Raw genomic sequence first — 16,846 nt, forward strand, 5'->3', positions numbered from 1 at the left:
TAATAATATACAGGGTGAACCATTTAAAATTCTTGAGTAAATTCAACTTCAACGTCACAATATTAGCCACACGTGTTTAAACACTGTATGATTTTTTGCAAATTTCGCACAAATTGGTTGAATTCCATTGCTTTTAAATTATCCATGCCAAATTTCATTAATAAATCAATCTAAATGTCGGAGTTTTTCTATTTTCAAAAATCACAGGTACATCTCTCAATTTTTTTCGAAAATTGATGATAACTTGAAAACTGTCACATTTTGGCCTATAGTACTTTATATGGAATTAGTCTAGAATTTGCCATAGAATTAAAAAATGTGAAAATATATAGTGTTCCATTTGAAATAACAAAGTTGATGATGACTTCCGGGACTTTATTCTTGAATTATAGGGAGTAGAAGGAACGAGAGAAAGGGGGCGTGTCTCTACTAAAACTCATTAATTCGTATTCTTGAATAGTGTTCTATTGAGTAATGATAGAAGAATTGTTCCCTATTTCTTCTACTGATTTTTTCGGGGGCACAGGCAGGGACCATTAAACCTAACACTATATTTTTTTACATGTTTCACAAATTACGAATTCCGCAAACTGTCTGTAATATCTCTAGTTATTCTTTTGTTGTGATGTCCTTCGAGAAATTTGAGTAAACGTTCGTATAATTTGTGTTTACTTGAAGGATTGTACAGTACACGAATAATATAATAATAGAATAAAATCAATCTTCCTAACATAGTATTAAAATATTTGTTTTTCCGAATTAGGCCCCATTTTCTCTTTAGTGCAGGTGGGTGTTAACTTCCCAGTATATATTTGTATTTTTACCCTCAATATATTCTATTAGAAGTTCTTTTTGTTTAGAACTTACTGGATTTAGTTTCGGTTTTTTATTAATTCCCATTTTCTTTCCTTTTTAGATTGCATCTGACACTGACAAACAAATAACAATAACTCTAAATAAAGTAGCAGTTAATTCATGACCAGCCCATCACTAGTCTTCATTCTACCGCCTATTTGCTGCTTTCTGATTGGTCGGTACATTTGACAACATTATTCCTCGTTCCTCACTTTCATGGCTAGATCCCTTTGTGTCGAGAATACACAGTATAAATTTTGTGATAGAACAGTAGTAGAGCGAAATGAGGGAAAGCATTCTATTCTCTCACCGTCAAGAATCGAGCTCCCGGTATAACCGGAAGTGCGAGAAAGTTGACACTATTGTCATTGAATAGATCTTTTTGATAAACCCCTGTATACAAATTTTCAGATTTCAATTCTTACTACTTTTTGACATAATCCTACTACGCCCTCTTCGTGATACATCCTGTATACAGGGTGCCCGCAACGTTTGACTGCATATTCACGACGATAAATAAATACGATCTACGAAAAAAAATTAAGTTAGCAGACAGTAAGATTTTATACACTCTTATTTTGAAAATATGTACGGTTCTAACATAGTAATTATATCCAACTAAAAATTAAAAACAAAAAATGGTGGAGTGGCCGCTCGATGAACCAAGTATTATCGTTGGCAAATTCTTCAGGGAAATTATTTTTTATACAGGCAAATTGCGATCGTCATCTATGCAAAAATTCTGGGTTGTTAACCATTGGGCATAGACCGGCCCGGCGTTCTGGGCATAATGAAGTTTCACTTACAACATCAAAAACAAGCGTATATGTGCTATTGATCACCAAATTTGCATCACGCTGAAGTTAATAGTTTAGATTGTAAATAAAAATAACTTTTTAATTTCCACCTTGGAAGGCTTATAAAACTTATAAAAGAAGGCCTGTATGAAAAAAAAAATTATATGAAGAACTGATATTATTTTGACCTCATCTATTTGTACTCGACTTTTTTGTATCGAGTACCGGGACACCCTGTATACTTTTTTAGAAAACCGTCATCAAAAGCCGACTTATTTATTAAATTTTCAGTTGACAAACTAAGCCTTTTTTGTCACCTAGCTGCAAAAAACTACTACAACACCAAAGTCTTTTTCGTTCTAGAACGTAAAACAAATGTTAAAATAATTTGTTATTTTTTCGTAACTTATTTATAATTTTATTAATTAAACAATATACATTTTAAGTAACATAACATTTCAATACAAAACAGTAACTATTATAAATAGGACGATTACAATTTATTTTCCACTACATGGAAATTGAAAGTGCCAATATTGCAGTGAGTTAAATTTATGCCAGATACAGTGCTGTCAGTTACCGTAGTTTTTAATTATGGGTGTTCAATAAGGCTGCTGCTGTAATTGTTTAAGTTTACTCCGAACGTTGTGTTATTGGCAACAGTGGCGTACGATATAATAAAATATATATTAATGAATAACGGTATGTTATATTAATTTCAAATATTTCAAAATAAAATCTATGCGTCTTGGCTTGACAGCAAGATCGTCAATTATGTCATCAGTTGTCACAATTTGTTGTCTATGAATTGACATAATGGCAAGTCCATTAAGCCTCACTTGAGCGGTCGTATTTCTCAAATAGGTTTTAATAATAATAATAGGTAATAATTTTAATTATCTTTAAGCTTGAGAAGATTCGTTCTGGTGTCGCAGTGGACACTGGCAACGTACAAAAATGTTGTTGACACATTTTAATTTCAGATTTTATTTGAATTTTAGGGATTTCAGGTAGATATAAATCAAGTAGTTTATCATATTGACTATTGCCTGAATCAGTTGGTCCGCTTACCGTTCCTACTGATGTTGGTGATAATAAGCCCACAAATCCATTAAAAATATATTTATGATTTGTAAATCTTCCTTCTAGCTGGTTAATGAAAAAAATCTAAAAATGGCAAATAGATGGTAGTACGAAAATAGTCGATAACAGGTGACTCTGAATTTGGATTTATAATGGGATTTGTTCGATTGTTTTGTCTCTGAGTTATCCCTTTTCTTTTTTATTAATGGTGGTAATATCGGCTCCTGCGTCGGCTAACAAAATGGCGGAATAACTTCTAAAGCAGTTTCCCGTATAAGTTTCCGGATCAGGCAGATTGAGATAAGCTGCTATTTCTTTTGGTACATTTTCCTTATTTTGTTGAGACCAACCACTTGGTTAAAACATTTTTTCTGATATACATACTTCACAAAAAATATTCGACTTGTACTAAATTTGCGGTATATCTTCATTTTGTCTTTACTTGAAATCACAAAATATCTAGGACTAGGAATATAAGGGAATTCTTGTAATAATAATTGAATCTTTGTCTTATATATCATCTATCGTTATCTTTAATAGCTCATCTCCTGTTAAAGCTCCAAACACCAATTATTAAAATGACCTGAAAAGTCGCTCAAAATTAGTTTAATCAATCGATTTATATTAATTTGAATTCTTGTAAAAATCTCCCAATTTCCTCTTTCGTTAGAATTTTAGATTTTTTCGGACTGATTTGCTTTTCAAATATGGTATTAGTTTTGGAAATTTTCTGATATTTAAATTCTTTTTGGCATTCAATGTACTTTTTACATGGAATATGCTGACCATAACGTCGAAGGTTTAATTTTATTAATTTTATGTTGGCAATATGCCAACAGCACTTTGTGCCACTTCCAATACTTCCCCTGGTATATAAATGCTCGTCTTCACTTTCCGAGCTCATTTTGAATTAATCACTCTTAGAATATGAATTGCAATATATAATTCTGACACTATTTTTTTTCAAACAACTAATTTTTATTATTTATTAGGTTGCTATCGTTATGATAGTCACCGCGCCTAAACCGTCTTGATTTATTTCGGTTCAAACGATTTTAAATATAAATTAAATTGTTGTATATGTACAGGGTGATTCAGTCATAATGTCATTAATTTTAAGAGCAGATAGAGAAAAATGTGTATAATACGATGGCGTGATTAAAAGAAAATNTCTTTAATAGCTCATCTCCTGTTAAAGCTCCAAACACCAATTATTAAAATGACCTGAAAAGTCGCTCAAAATTAGTTTAATCAATCGATTTATATTAATTTGAATTCTTGTAAAAATCTCTCAATTTCCTTTTTCGTTAGAATTTTAGACTTTTTCGGACTGATTTGCTTTTCAAATATGGTATTAGTTTTGGAAACTTTCTGATATTTAAATTCTTTTTGGCATTCAATGTACTTTTTACATGGAATATGCTGACCATAACGTTGAAAGTTTAATTTTATTAATTTTATGTTGGAAATATGCCAACAGCACTTTGTGCCACTTCCAATACTTCCCCTGGTATATAAATGCTCGTCTTCACTTTCCGAGCTCATTTTAAATTAATCACTCTTAGAATATGAATTACAATATATAATTCTGACATCATTTTTTTTTTCAAACAACCTAATAAACAATTTATTAGGTTGCTATCGTTATGATAGTCACCGCGCCTAAACCGTCTTGATTTATTTCGGTTCAAATGATTTTAAATATAAATTAAATTGTTGTATATGTACAGGGTGATTCAGTCATAATGTCATTAATTTTAAGAGCAGATAGAGAAAAATGTGTATAATACGATGGCGTGATTAAAAAAAAATTAAATGCATATTTAAGCTGAAAAAAAATATTTTCAAATCATTATTTAACCCCCTTTTCAGGCTGTTACTGACCGGCTGACGTCAGCCGGCTACGATATGAACAAAGCGACCTAGATGCAATGTTGCCATATTTATATATTTTCGCACATATAAAGACAATAAATAAACGGTTTGCTCACGTCAGCCAATAATAATTTAAAATGCTATAAATTATTTTTTTATAATTATGCAATCAACATATTAAATTGTTATTGTTGCCCAGCAAGAACCTCGAGGAGGTCTGAGCATGACTTGCCAAAAATCATTTTTTATTAACATCATAGTGATAATTTTTTAATTTGCTGTAAGCCTTCTACTAAAAATTGAAAGTAACGCGGCCCATTCAGATGTTCAGGTAGAAAATGCGGCCCAATTAAACGATCGCCATATACTCCTGCCCATACATTGACACCGAACCTCCTCTGAAAGCTAAACCGACGAGTAGTGTGCGGGTTTTCATCTGACCAAATGTGACTATTATGGCTGCAAAGAAATTAGCTCTGTTTCACTTTAAATAAAATTTAATATTGAAATTACAAAACCCCAAGAGTTCAAATAATTTAAATTTCATTTCATAACCATTTCAATTTCATTACAGAAATAATGACATAAAAAACCAACACTCACTAGATAAATTATAAAGAGAGGGTGAAATGTATTTAGTATTTAAATATTGACTGTAAGTAATAGAAGATAAAAATACAATCGGACGGAGACAAATAAACAACTCGGTACGTGTTTCTGACCTAGGCTATCCTGTGTCGAGGTCAATAACCTTTTAATTTGCACGTGTGCACTTTAGTAGTATCGTATTCCATGCAAAGTAGAGCAAAAAGTTGTCGGTCTTTTATCAAAGGAAAATCGTGTCATCAATGAATAGGGATGTTTGTTTTCGAATGTACGGTTATTACAATTTATCATTTTTAGTATTATTAACGTTTTCACGTTTTATAATTTATTATGTTAAATAATACACAGTTTTAGTATTTCAGTTTATTATTCAATATGTAGTTGCGTATAACCAAATTTTACATAATAAATGTAAACTTTAGTGTAAATCTAAACTTTGGTGTAACCTAGGTAGGCACTTATTGTTTTTGAGAAAGCAATACTTATGTTTTTTACCTGTTTAAAATGCCAGCACGAGTAAAACAGCATTCATCCGTCCAGAGCAATTTGTTAATAAAGTTCTGCTGCACTTAGGAACCAATTGCAAAATTCAAGACGATTGGGGAAATCAGCTGCTTCTAAAGCTTGAATTTTTTGAAAATGTGTTATGTTAACTCCTTTGCGGGAAAAATGCGGGAGATATGGAGGGTGGTAGATTTGAATAAACGCTTTAAATTGTTAGATAATGGTTTTGTAACCGTGTGTAGAGTATTTTGTATATTCGGGTATTTAGTGTGCCGACTTTTTTTATTTGATAAAATCCAGTGTGCCTACAAACCTCTGCTTTATTTATTTTCTTTTAACGAAAGTTGACTTCGAGAAGTCAAGATTGTTAAAACATTTTGCACTAAATTATTAAAATTAGTTATAATAAAATGCTGCATGATCCTTTATTTACTTGCATTTTATTGGTTTCGTACATATGTATCCAGTATCCGTATACTAAAGCGGATTAATTAAATGTGTACCACAGATTATGATGTGAACTTGGCAACGCTGTTCGCCCCAGCTGACGATTTGTTCGGGACATTACGTTACAAAATTTTCCGAGCATCCGAGCATCTGGCAGGGCCGCCCTCTTAGCGGGAGTTATGGGTTGATTTCCTTCATTTTTAAAAGTCAAGTAAAAAAATTTTTTTTACGATTTTCTGTCTTTATTAAGTCTTCCGAATACGTGATTAAAATTAATGACATTATGACTGAATCACCCTGTATAACACAATTGTCATATTTTATTGCAGTTTTCGGAAAAATAGTGTTTGCATCTCGAACGCGAAATGCTTTTGCCTTCTCGAATGGCATTGGCACACAAATTTTTATCATCAATTGAAAATAGTATTCAATTTTTGCAAATATACAGGGTGCCCTATAATGAATTGGACAATAGCTAAGGAGTGGTAGCTGGCATCAAAATAAAGAGTTTGTGACCAACATGCCTTATCAAAACGTTACTCGTTTTCGTTCTACAGAGTGTTTCATTAACTGTATTTCCAATTAATTTTTTTTCTTGAAAGCTGTTCAACGGATTTCGATGAAATATGATATCATGTTAATACTCAAACAAGAGTAATACGAAAATGGTATCGATTTCAGCATTGCCGCTAGATGACACCACCTACAGCAGCATTGGTCCATTAATATGGGCATAACTTTTTTGTCCACCTTGTATGTACATTCTAGAACAAAAATAAAGAAATGTCATTCCATTTGACATAAAAACGGTACACCTCTTCGAAGTCAAAAAAGTAGACCGTTTTCGAATTAAATGTAATTTTACAATGAGATGATTAAATAAAAAAATGTATGTAAAAAGGTTATGCAAACGCAAACATTATGTACCTACTCACAGGGTCTAGTGGCTGTTAAGTGTATCTGTTGTAGATACTTTTTGTAAAATAAAATGTAAATTATCGAAAGAATTATTTTTATTAAGACTTTTACAAAGCAATTCAGTAAAAGGTAATATAAAAAAGCAAGATTCTATACTCTTAAATTATAGGACTCTTCTTGCGTTAACTTCTGTTTGATCAGTATCGTTCTTGACAGGAAATCTACCTTTCTCCTCAATTGTATTTAGAAAAATGCCAATTCAGAATTTTCAAACCATTTTTCTCTAAAGTGAGCCACTAACCAACAATTTCTCCATATCATTTTTTTTTTTCAGAGAAATCTGCATTCCTCTATGTATCTCTCCGTACCTGTATTTGATGAGACCTTTTATCACGTTTCCAAATAGAGCTCCAAATTCCACTATTAATCGTATGTCCTCTTCACCTCGAACTATAATATTATTTTTGCAAATTTTAGCAACAAATATCCTTTTGGCACAGGAAAATTTAAAAAGATATGACTGCGCAGCGTTAAACAGTTCTTGGTCACATATTTCAAAATATTTACTCCAGTTTCCCGTCGTTTTCTTACAGTTCCATGTTTTTAAAAAATCTCGATGTACTCTGCTGGATTGATAACAACAGATTTTTAGTTTTTCTCAATAGCTCCAAATCCGATGTCTTTATGTTTTTTATTTATATTTGTAGTAGCAATAAACACATAAAGTTTATTCAGTTGATAATAAACTGTATACATTCAAGAATAAATTCATCAAATGATTACAGCATCACGTGACCAAATCCTGCTACATTCATTGGTCACCGGGATATGGCCAGATATGAAAAGAACATTTATTAAGAGAAGGCAACTTTTTGGAAAGTCAAAACATAATTTATTTCTGTGCACCAAATTTTTTAATAAAAAAAATCTCTAATATGATTAGGTATATCAATAACCTCTTCCAGAAAAATTGCAGCAGGCCATGGATTGCGAACTAGATAATTTTTCTTGTTTTTTACACACTAATAATTCAAACCAAAAGCAATACAAATTTGACTAATTTTGAGTAAAAATATGCTAGTTAAGAATAAAAAAAACAAATGAGTTTCAACAATAAACTATTTTTGTCATATCATTAGTTTGAAACGATTTTATTCAATTATTGGCATATTCTACGAAAATATTTACTTACATTTCTATTTTAATTGAAATGGCAGGTATGTTCAACAAGTCTAACTAGTACTAGTACGTAACCCAAACGAGAATGACTCCAAAAGTGATTACATATACCACAGATTAACCGAAATAGATTCACTTTAATCTAGAAATGTGTTAGATAACTACAACTATTTAAATAGGGAAAATCGATTTGAGCTGCCAACAATACGCCTAAACGCACCTACTAGAACTATTTCGATAAGATAATGTTTTCGGAATTTTATGTATAAAATTTCGAGTTTCTCTTGCTCATAAATTCACTTGCATCGTATTAGAATATTATGCAGCAAAATAGCTTGATTGGTAAAACAGTCTGAAATGTAAGCAGAATTCAATTTTTCTCTTTAATTAAAGTAAAATTTGTTTAAAGCATTTTTGGCTTAGTTTCCTCATTTTGGCCTCAATAATCTTTCGTCTTAATGAGACACCCTGTATTGTCACTGCCTGTGTATTCATGCATTACCATTTCACGATCTGAGATGACAAAACGAGCAACGCGTCACGATCACGACATTTTAACGGAAATTGGTACGAAAGCCTAGAAAAACAATACTACTATAAAAAAATAAGGTGTTATAATGCTACAATAGATACTATTGTGTATTTTGCTAACGAAACTAACATACTAACTAAATACTATGTTTTAGTTTGAAAATAAGAATTAAAGATGATACGGAAATGGAACATATCTCTCGTTAAAATTTAAGCATATATCTGATGACACAAAATTCACGCAAAATTTGAATTGGATGCTGATTTTTCAAACAAAATCATCTTTTTTGTGCCTAAATTGTGTAACCTGAGGGGTTATTTCTTTATTTAATCATCTACCGTTATGACCAATGTCATAACGATATTAACTTGTAAAAGAGTTTACCATTTACTTCTCGAAAGGGCGTTTATAATTATCATCTACACTTTAATTAATACGTGGGAACTTAGAAATGTTGTACGTTCAGAAAATGAATTTTAGGCACTTACCGTACGTCGCTCACGTAGAGTATAATTCAAATATTGGTTGTACGGGGTGTTCCACTCTCACTCGATGGACACTTAATTTAGAAGACCAAGAAAACACCAAAACTTCGAGGAAGGTTTTTAATAACAATAGAAACAAACAAACGATCAAAATAACGAAGACACAACGGATTCTAACAAATATTATTAATTAATTTACACGCGATAACGCAATTCGAGAACGCGAATTCATATCAAAATTTGGAGACTTTACATATTCATGATTAAATTAACCCGAGACTCTAAAATTAAGAAAATTGTCCAGTCTGGAATCCAAGGAGAAACTGCCTTTTTTTCGGAGATCTCTCCTGAATTCGACACCTCTCTTCGACACACCCATTTTTTGGGTAAAGAAGTTTCGGTTCTTATCTTATTGTCGGGATCCCTGAGTATCAGGGATTGGAATGGCTTAACTATACCATGTTAATATCTAATTGACTGAATTTGCAATTGTATGGATAATTTTGTTACTAAACTGAACTTACAAGTAACCCTACACCTTATAACTCCTCATAGCAACACGGGACGAACAGTCTGATTTAATCTACTCTAATGGCTTGGAAAATCCGCTTAAAAACCAGCTATTTGATCCATTATTATTTTCCTCACAACATTCTAATAATTTATTTGAGTATTTTGGAACTCCTACGTCTTTTCGAATGTGTTTCGCGCGTTATTAGAAATATCGATATTTTTCCCTTCACCATGGGCTAACCGTTGATACCAGATGCTCAACACATGGCCCCGACCGACAGTCTAACATAAGTCAACTTGTTTAGAAACATTGCTAAATTTCATAAGGCCTTCTCCGAAGGATAGCTTTGCAAATTTATTACTCCCAGTGACAAAAGGCACTAGTCTCTCGACGACTTTATGGCGACGCTAAACCTACTTGCAAACTATTAACTTTTAATAATTAGTGCTGACTGAAATAATATTACTGTCTGAGTTTCCGAGAATTAACAAATAAACTACCACGCGTCCCAGCTTTTGTTACAATTGCAAGATATGGATGTAGACGACATGTGATTTCAACAAGACGGTGTCACATGCCATACATTTCCTGGTCGTGTAATTTCCCGTTTTGGTGATCAGAATTGGCCGACCAGATCATGTGATTTAACGTCGTTGGACTTCTTTCTTTGAAATTTTTTTAAGTATGCCAACAAGCCCACAACCACGCCTTGAAAGAGGAAATTGAGCGCTGTATCAACGAAATTCATCCGCATTTATGCAAAACAAATGAGTGCGTATTTGCCAGTAAAGCCGTGAAGGTCAATTACCCGATATGCTATTCCATACGTAACTCTATACTGTATACTTTATGAATCAATAAAAAATTTACGATTTTTAATAAAAATCAAAATTACCTCTCGCGTGAATTTTGAGATACTCTTTATTATTCGTATTTTTTGTTGAGAACGGCAAAGTTTTTTAAAAACTAATAAGAGTAAGAAAAGTTTTAGAATTAAATTCCCCATAAAATAAAATATGAACTTTTTAAGTCCGCCAACGTTTTAAAAAATTCTGTTACATTTTAATGGTGCATCATCCCCTATCAACCCTTTAAAATGCTTCAATTGACCTTTACTTACTGTCGATCAATGCTCTAGGTACCCTCACACCGTGTACCAAATCCGGTTTTTCTAAGTTCAAGTGATTTTTTCGAAATTTGAAACCCCACTTTCAAAGGCTACAACTTCTCAAGGGTGCAGGTTAGTATAAAGGTAAGTTGCTTTAAATCATCATATTTTGGGTTCCCCTACATGCCCTTGCTCTGTGTCGGTTCTTATGCGAAACACCCTGTATAAGGAAAACATGTGAAAAGCTTAAAGTGCCCTCAAATATAATCCCCAAATCCTTAGAACTGTGTCGACTGAGTGTGAATCAATATAATAATCGTATGGGACATGATCGGATTATTATGTCTGTGTGATTACTTTGGACTTATTAACATTTAAGTTAAATTTGTTGTTAACAAACCAAGAATCACGTTTATTGAGTTATTGCTCAGAGATTGTGGACCTGGCTAACTGAAGCGGCGGAAGTATAGTATCACAGAATATATAGCGTAGCTATATATTCTGTGATAGTATTTAACGTCATCAGCATACAAAAGCCTCAAAATTTAACATATTGTCAGGGTCGTTAAAAAATAGGCGAAAGAGTAGCGGACCCAAGTTCGAAACCTGGGGAACCCCGATGTATGTCTAGGTTTTGACACCGTTAAAAACAACATATTGTGTTCTACTATAAAGATATGAACGAAAAAGCGTTATTAACTCGTCATTAAAACCAAATATGTTATGTTTTTGTAGCAAAATGGAATGACGTATCTCGTCCAAGTCGAAATCAGTGTAAATTGCTTTTACCTACGACCACTACTGTAAATACTTAAAAACACACCGTCTGCGATCAATGTAAGATTCCAATTACGTACGGCAAAAAAATCGCACAGTTTTCCTAGCAACCGCCTAGCGACGGTCAATACAATCCTTTTTGTATTGACCGTTGCTAGGCGGTTGCTTGGAAAACTGTACGATTTTTTTACCAAGCTGTGCGATTTTTTTACCGTACGTAAAATACGCATTACATTGATCGCAGACGGTGTGTTTTTGAGTATTTACAGTAGTGGTCGTAGGTAAAGTATAGTACGTAATACGTGGTGTAATGCAATTACGCATTCATCGAATTACGCACTCGCCGCTATGCGGCGTCGTGCGTAACTTTTCCATTCGTGCGTAAAATGCTTTTTACAACACTTATTACGTAATATACTATTACTTGGTCATGTTTATCTAGATTATCTCACACAAACTGTGTAAAATATACAAGATTAGAAGTAGTGAATCTGTATGATATAAATTCATGTTGATTTATTGAATTGACTAGAAAATACTATTTTTTTTTCTCTTGGGATTATGTATGATTTTCTTGATTAAAATACTAAGCTAGCTAAATTTGCATAAACCTTTTTATCAATTAACTTAATTTCAGCTGAAAAAAATTTGTATATGCTTCAAAAATATTTAAAAAAAAAACTAAAATTAAAGTGTAAGTGATTATGGTGAGGTCCAAGACCACAAGCACTATGCAGGTCCTTTTTCAAAATATAATAAAAAATTTGAAAACCTAAACATTGTTTGGTTTGATTCTAAAAAAAAAATGCCAAATCTTGCCGAGGCCCCCCGATCTCGTGCTACGGCCCCCGTAGCCAATCCCTCCAATCCGGCCCTGGTGGCATGTACTATTATTTAAGAATAATCCTGTAAATGGCATGTCCAATCACTGAAAGTAACGGCTCCCGTCCTGGAAAACCGAAGAAATTAAATATTATCTGCACCTATTGCAAATGATTTAATAAACGTAAAATCGGTCAGCAATTACGTAGGCAAATAAGGAATTATTTTGCATTGCGTCTAACAGCAGTTTTTAATGTACGTCCACGAACGTATTGCGTAAACCAATCCGTAACACGTGACTGCCCTTCCTTACATAAACTCTAATCGGGCGATAGGTATGAGCAATGAGGTATGAGATACGATGGCGACGTGCGTAATATGCCGGCGCACGTTATAGCCCAGCGGGTAGAAACGGCATGTCTGTCATGTCAAGGGATTACGTTCATCGCATCAGACGCATAGACAATTAAAATCTGCTCGCCGAGATGTTTTTATTTGTTTATATTTGCCATACCTACTAAACATGAGGAAAATTATATACAAGGTGTTTCCTAAGTAGAGATCAAAAATCCAGGGGCGTACTCTGTGGACAAAAATAAGGGCTTTTTGTTGTATAAATGTGGGGTCTTACGGTAGCCATTGTCCAGTTACGGCGTGTCAAAAATTAAAAAAAATTTTTAATTTTTAATTTCTAAACCGCTTGAGATAATTTAAATAAATTCGGTGTACATACAGGGTGTTAAAAAAAGAGTGTAAAATATTTAAGGAGGTAATAGTATGAACCAAAATAATTTCTTATAATAGTTGGTTGATGTTTAGTGAAATAAACAGTACGTATTTGACAGTTGTTCTCAGTGCTCAAGTTTTCTTTCGCTATGGCTGGTTACTCTAACGCAGAATTAACAGACATGCATTTCATGTATTGTCGTGCTAATGGGAACGCCACCGAAGCGCGACGTCTTTATGTTGACGCTTATCCAAATCGCCAGATTCCTTCACAAGGTATGTTTGGAAGAATTCACCAAAGATTGCGCGATACCGGTTCCTTGAGCAAATAGTGCCATTTATCCGGAAGACCAAGGTCGGTATCCACTCCTAGAGCAGAAGAAGAAATTCTAGCACTGGTAGAGCAGAATCCAGGTACGAGTGTGCGGAGAATATCAGCCGAGGTAGGAATTAGTGGTCCTCTTGTTTGGAGAATCCTTCACGAGCAACTGCTTTATCCATACCATGTGCAACGAGTACAGGCCTTAAATCCAATAAATGATCATCAAGCACGTTTGGTTTTTTGCCGCTGGTTTCTACGTCATGATGCTGAAGACCCTCGTTTTCTTGCAAACATTCTTTTTACTGATGAGGCCGGGTTCACAAGAAATGGAGTGTTTAATTTTCACAATACGCATATTTGGGCCGACGAAAATCCTCATGCTCTAATAGAATCTGGACATCAGGCACGTTTTTCATTAAACATTTGGATGGGTATTGTAGGTGACAGGTTTCTAGGTCCTGTTGTTTTACCAAACCGATTAACAGGCGCTGCTTACCTCAACTTTCTGCAGAACACACTGTATGAGTTTTTGGAAGACATTCCTTTGAATCAGAGGCAACAAATGTGGTTCCAGCATGATGGTGCTCCAGCTCATTTTTCCATGGCCGTTAGAGAGCATTTACACCAAACTTTTCCACATAGATGGGTAGGAAGGGCCGGACCTGTTTTATGGCCTCCAAGATCGCCTGATCTGAACCCTCTAGATTTCTTTGTTTGGGGATATTTGAAGACATTAGTGTATGGTACTCCTGTAAATAGCCTGGAAGAGCTGCAGCTACGGATTAATCAAAAGTGTCAAGAAATCCAAACCAAGGAGGGTGTTTTCGAAAGAGTTCGAATATCGTTGAGACGAAGATGTCGTGCCTGCTTGGAAATGGACGGAGGGCACTTTGAACATCTTCTGTAACTTTGTTTTTTGTTAGTTAAAAGCTTCCTTTGTCGGTTTATTCCTAATAAAATATAATGTTTAAAAAACGAATAGTGGTCCATATCTCCGCTACCGTTACTTTGCGGACCCACGTTTATTTTAAGACTTTTCTGCTTATTTTGGTTCATACTATTACCTCCTGAAATATTTTACACTCTTTTTTTAACACCCTGTATATTTAGTATGACAATGGGTATGAAACAAAAACTTACCATCTTTAGAAACTTACGAGTGGCGGAGGAGTGAGTATCTTCGATCATGATTTGCTAAACAAAAATATATCACCCTGTCATACTAAATATGCACACCGAATTGGGTTAAATTATCTCAAGCGGTTTAGAAATTAAACATAAAAATTTTTTTTTATAAATTTTTTACACGCTGTAGCTCGACAATGGCTGTCCTAAGACCCCACATTTATGTAACAAAAAACACTTAATACGCCCCTGTATTTTTGACCTTTACTTAAGAAACCCTGTATATTTTCAAATTTAAATGTAGGGGACTTTTAGTTCAAGATGTTATACTGGTCATGAATTACCAACCATTAAATTTATTATATTCTTAAATACTCCGGAAATAAATAAATAAATAAATAAGTTCATAGGATTTTTACTATTATAAATATATTAAACCAATTCAAATATATTCACAAATTTTGTTCTTAAAAATGCTGAAAGTGAAGTCGAACAAGATATCTAACCTGGCAGACAAGATTCCATCTGTTGATATTCCATGAAACAACTACTCTATCGGCTACATGCCCCAACTAGCATCGAGTTTGTTTTCTATGGAATTCTTGACAACAACCAGTATAATTCAATTTCTTGTAATTGAATCGAGTTCCTCACATTTTTTGTGCTCTTTCCAACACATTGCTGTATTTCCATATAAAATGTCGTTAGCATTTATTGTAATAGGAGGATGGATATCTTGTATTTTTGTTCATAATGTCAACATGGGTCTTGGTGCCGTTTGGTTAAATTCTTCAATATTTTGTCCCGTTAGATATTTAGTGACATGCTTGTTGGAGTATAGTAGTAGATGCAACTTTTCATACGGTCAATATTGCAGGTCTTCTGTGAATGTAGCATTAATATTTTGTATCTGAGATATACATATAGTATACAGTACGTAGAGCACTGGTACACTACCCTGAGATACACCTCTATGAGCACTAATTACCTCAACTCTGAAAACTCTACCAGGTACATAAGAACGCAGTATCTCTGCATGTTGTTTTAGTATCCCACACCAGACCTTATTCAAACACTTGTTGTTCATCTTCTATGGTACTGGCCCTTCTGCGTATCTGATTTTCAAATAATTTTGATATTAAAAGAGATGTTATGTTTCATTTGGTGTTTTTTCTAGCTTTGGTAGCATTATCACTTTCCATTTACTTGGGAGATACCTTAATTTAAAAGTTTTTTGTCTTATTTCTTGTTGATCTTTAAGATTTCTCCCGTTATCAAATCAAAACCTGGAGCCTTCTTGGAGTTTATCCTCTTCAGTCCCAAGAAATTATTTTACTTTTTTTCGTGAAATTTTTGATAAAATATATTTACTAAGAGTAAAAAAAAGCAAGAAAAAATGTTTTACCATAAAAAAAAGTTTATTCCAAGAAAAAATTTAACATGACCAGTATTTTGGACAAAAGGACTTAACTACCTAACTCTGAAATTCAAAGAAAAATTACCTTTCGGGAGAAATACATAAATACAGGGTGTCCGAAATTCATGCAACAAAATTTGGTCATAGATTCTTAAGACAAATTTAGGGGACCCGTATTTTTTTCTTTTTGCCAACTGGCCCCCCTCTTTCGGAGTTACAGCCTCCTGAAATCTGCCCCTATGAAGTTTTTTTATATCTCAAAACCATGTTGTACGAGAATCACTAAATTTGGTACACAGAGGTTTTATGACATGGTGAATCTCGCTTTTTAGAGAGAAACCCCCTTAAGACACTTTTTCGTGGGCCCCCTTGTCTTTGGAACCCGAAAACTTTGGTCGCAAATTTGATTTTTTTTTTTTAATTATTAGTTAGCTAGAAAACCATTGAATTTAGAAACTTTTTTGTCTCTTGATATTTGTTTCGTGAAACGCAATGTTTTTGAGGAAAATTGACAAGGGGGCCCACGAAAAATTGTCTTAAGGGGGTTCCCCGCCAAAAAACGTAGCACCATCAGATTCCACATGTCATAAAACCACTGTGTACCAAATTTAGTGATTCTCATACAACAGGATTCTCACATATAAAAAAAAAGATTATTCTTAGGGGCGGACTTCAGGGGCTGTAACTCCGAAAGAAGGGGCCACTTGGCAAAAATAAAAAATACGGATCTCCTAAATTTGTCTTAAGAATATGT

This window comes from Anoplophora glabripennis, unplaced genomic scaffold (genome assembly GCF_000390285.2).
Source record: "Anoplophora glabripennis isolate ALB-LARVAE unplaced genomic scaffold, Agla_2.0 scaffold480, whole genome shotgun sequence".
Classification (NCBI taxonomy): domain Eukaryota; kingdom Metazoa; phylum Arthropoda; class Insecta; order Coleoptera; family Cerambycidae; genus Anoplophora; species Anoplophora glabripennis.